This window comes from Mandrillus leucophaeus, unplaced genomic scaffold, assembly GCF_000951045.1.
Source record: "Mandrillus leucophaeus isolate KB7577 unplaced genomic scaffold, Mleu.le_1.0 Scaffold420, whole genome shotgun sequence".
Classification (NCBI taxonomy): Eukaryota; Metazoa; Chordata; class Mammalia; order Primates; family Cercopithecidae; genus Mandrillus; species Mandrillus leucophaeus.
Window position 1 is genome coordinate 216,397 of NW_012104477.1, and position 4,635 is coordinate 221,031.

The following is a 4,635-nucleotide window of genomic DNA, read 5'->3' on the forward strand; positions in this document are numbered from 1 at the left end:
AAAAAAAAAAAAAAAAAGTTTAATAAAAGAAAAAACACTGGCCTAATGAAGAACTTGGTAGTGGAATGACAGTGACATGCTCATGCTGGACACTTTGGTTTGGTATATCACAAGGCACTGTGACTAGCTAATAAGAGTATGGATGATATCAGTTTACAGCAACCGTCTTATGGGGCCTTCAGTCATGAAATGGTGAGCATTCGCCTAAACGTGAAAATGAAACATCACCAAAACTCAATGCTAGTGGACCTCTGGTTAAACAGATGAATTGACCTGATATATTTATCTTAGCTCCTTCCCCAAGTCCCACTAAAGTGATAGGAAAATAACACACAAAAGTATAACCACACAAAGGTGAGGAGACTGGAAGAGGAGAGACTACAGCAGGAGAAGTCTGCCAACAACGCTTTGGAAAGTAGAAATCAGTGGAGACTGAGATCATAGTGAAATCCAAGTGCCCACACTGAGAGGGAGTGAAAAGATGGAAGCTAATTTGCTCTGAAGAGCACTGTTCAGGCTCAGGAATTGGAGGTACCAGGTACCATGGAAGGGAAAGATAAAGTGTGGGGCTGAAACAGGGGCTATAAGGAAATGCTAGGCTCCCAGACTTCTATTCCCACCTGCAACAAAATGGGTACCTCCTGCCTCCACCTTCAAGGAGAACAGGTTTATTTTCTGAGGAAATGCAATCAGGACGCAAGCACAATGGTGAGGATGCTGACTAAACACTGGGGCATAAGAAATAGTCTGTATACAGAGAAATCCCTTCCCCAGGTGATTCCCAGAAAGGTGGCATCCAGGCTTACATTCCCAGTAGAAACCTGGAGGCCTCTTCTTTGGAGAGACTGAACATCCTCAGAGAAAAAATACTGACTTTTTTTTTTTTTTTTTTAGAGACAAGGTGTCATTCTGTTGCAGAGGCTGGAGTGCAGAGGTGTGATCACCACCCACTGTAGCTTCAACCTTCCTGGGGTACATGTGATCCTCCCATACTGCTGGGGATTACAAACATGAGCCACCATGCCCAGCCCAGCTGAGGGTTTTGTAGTTGACTCTGCCTGGCTGTAGTGCTGAACATTTTCTTTTTGCCTTGCAGGTCTACGTTTCTCTTTGCCACACTGCTCTGGGCTCTGGAGGTTGACCTGAATGGACCACACAGCCATGGTGTCTCCTGTCCTCCACCTTCACTGGCGGAGACTGGGTGTGAGGAAGAAGAGTGAGATTGCACCCCCTCTGCAGGACCATGGGCAGACCCTGCGCCTTATCTCCTCTCAGGGGTCTCTCTTCTCTCCTGTTAACTTCTTCCCATTGCCTCATCAGGCCTTTGCTTGGTTTCTCGACATGCCGCCCACACTTTTGTAAATTGTCCCTTTAATCTCTTCAAATTACCCTGTTTAATGGTGCTATTTGTACCCTGCCAGGATCCTGTCTGAACCAGTAAACAATAGTCACATAATCAAAATGTAAACACTATTAATTATCAAAAAACTGTGAAATAACTATATCAGGAGCCTGGAGTCGGGGGGAAAAGAGTAATGGTATTATAAAAACACTAAATCTTCAACTACCATAATAGAAAATAACAAAATTAATAAGAATGGTATACTGTCAGCTAAAAGAGTGGAAAGTAATTGATTCAGTGAAGAGAGAATAAAGGGTAGGGGGCAGTGGGATAGTGGACGTGGTATTTTGAAATGTGCCTTCTAGTGCTTTTCACTTTTTAAATTATGAGCACGTAAAACGTTGCTTAAAAAAAAAAAATCAATTTTTGAAAAGTCTAACGCCAGGAGAAAAAAACACAGTATGGCCCTTTGAATTCTTTCTAGGGCCTAGTGCATAATGGATGCTTAGCAGTACCAACAGCAGAATTCAAGCCTCCCTGGTGACTTCAGATCCAATAATCCATCTCCTTCACTGCACTTTTGGAGAATAAAGCGGTCTCAGCCTCAGAGCCATCTGTGCTTGTCAGTGTGAGGCCTGATAGAAATAAAATAGCTCTCCTGCTCGCAATTATTTATATCAGGTAGAAGGAAAAGTTCCAGCCTGCAGGATCAGGTTAAGGAGAGAGTGAGGAGGGTAGGGAGAGAGGGATCAGTAGTTTCAGATGCACAGAATTTGCATTCAAGAGCTGAATTTGAATCTTAGCTCTCTACTCCCGAGTTGGACTCAGGGCCTTTCATCTCTCCAAGTCTGTTTATTCTTAAGTAAGCTTCACGAGGGCACAGACTTATTTTGCCCATCATCTAGGACAGTGCTTTGTTTTTTTGAGATGGAGTCCTGCCTTGTTGCCCAGGTTGGGAGTGCAGTAGTGCGATCACAGCTTGCTGCAACCTCCGCCTCCCAGATTCAAGCTATTCTTGTGCCTCAGCCCCCCCAAGTAGCTGGGATTACATGTGTGCACCACCACACCCAGTTTATTTTTTTATTTTTAGTAGAGATGGGGTTTTGCCATGTTGGCCAGGCTGGTCTCAAACTCCTGACCTCAAGTGATCCACCTGCCTTGGCCTCCCAAAGTGCTGGGATTACAGGTGTGAGCCACTGCGCTTGGCCCTAAGTCAATACGCTTTGAACTGAAGCCTGGTAATGGTAAGTAAATAGAGTCATGAACCCCACAATGTTTTGGTCAACAATGGACTGTATATACAAGGGTAGTCTCATAAGGCTATAATACTGTACCATACTTTTACTGTATCTTTCATACATTTAGATACACAAATACTTACTCTTGTGTTACTATTTCCTCACACTATTCTGTATAGTAACATGCTGTACAGGTGGATAGCCTCGAATCAATAGGCTGTACCACATAGCCTCTATGTTTTGTAGGCTATACCATCCAGGAGGTATAGCTTACAACATGTTGGGAGGCCAAGGTGGGAGGAATGCTTTGTATAAGTACAGTCTGTGATGTTCATACAGTAATGAACTCATCTAATGATGCATTTATCAGAACATATCCTCATTGTTAAGTGATGTATGACAGTGATAGGAATAAATGATAGAAAGGACATTTATTCTCAGAAAAAAGAAAGAAAGAAAGAAAGAACACTTATTGAACGGTCATTTTGAGCCAGGCACTATTCTGTATTAGCTCATTTAACCTTCACGGTAAATCTGTAAGTACCTGACCTCGGGAGGTCCAGGCTGCAGTGAACTGTGATGTCACCTCTGCAATCCAGAGCAAGACCCTGTCTCAAAAAAAAATAAAAATAATAAAAAAAAAGTGCTATATATACCCAATGAAATACTATTCAGCTATTTCAGAATGAAATCCTGTCATCTGCAGCAGCACGGATGGAACTGGAGGTCATTAAGTGAAATAAACTGGCACAGAAAGACAAGCATCGCATGTTCTCACTCATGTGGGAACTAAACAATTTGGTTTTATGGAGGTAGTGAATAGAATGGTGGCTACCACAAGCTGGGAAGGATGGCGGGGAGAAAGGATGAAGAGGGATTTGTTATTGGATACAAAAATACAGTTAGATAGGGTGACTGTAATTAATAACTTACTGTATATTTTAAAATAGAAAATTCAGAATGTGCCCAACACAAAGAAATCATAAATATTTGAGGTGATGGATATTCCACTTCCCCAGATTTGATCATTATACATTTTATGCTTGTGCCAAAATGTCACATGTATCTCATACATGTGTGCAACTATTATGTATCAATAAATTTTTTTAAAGGGAAAATCCCATAAAAGAGGGATTTGACCAAGAGACAAGCTGGCCTCGGAGAATAGATGCTGCTCAGCACCCACTGTAAGATTTTCCTAAAATGGCCCCAGTCACAGGATGGTGTCCATCCAAAACACAGCGCTGAGTCATTCCTTCATCCTGTATTTGTTATACTCCTCCTCGAGAGCGTTCGGCAGCCCCTCATTGCCTCCAGAATAAAATCCAAACTCTTTGGAAAGGCACAGCCGGACCCCTGTGATCCAGCGCTCACATCCCCTCTCTGGTTTTATCTATTTTCCTTCATGCTTCCCGCATACCAGTCCCAGGGCTACTCACCACATTCCCCAAATGTGCCATGTACTCTCTTACCTCCAGCCTTCCACCTAGGGAGTTCCTTCATTCTGAGTGCCCTCTCCTTTGCCATCATCCCTGCCCACCTGAGCCCCACAAAACCAGCACTCGATACATTGTTTTTTTTTTTTTTGAGACAGGGAAAGAATATTTATTGAATGGTCATTTTGAGCCAGGCACTATTCTATATTAGCTCATTTAACCTTCAAGGTAAATCTGTAAGTACTACTATTATGCTCATGTTACAAATTAAGAAACTAAAGTCGGAGGGAGGGGTGGCAGGGGAGAGAAAGAGAGAGACGGAGAAAGAAAGAGGGTGCAGTGGCTCCTGCCTGTAATCCCAGCACTTTGGGAGCCCGAGGCAGGCCAAATGCTTGAGCCCAGGAGTCCAAGACTAGTCTGGGCAACATGGCAAGACCTCGTCTCTATGAAAAATACAAAAATTAGCCAGGTAAGGTGGCATGCGCCTGTAGTCCTAGCTACTCCAGAGGCTGAGGTGGGAGGATTGTTTGAGTCCGGGAGGCGGAGGCTGCAGTGCTGTGATTGTGCCACTGCACTCCTGGGCCACAGAGTGAGACCTAGTCTCTAAAAAAAAAAAAAA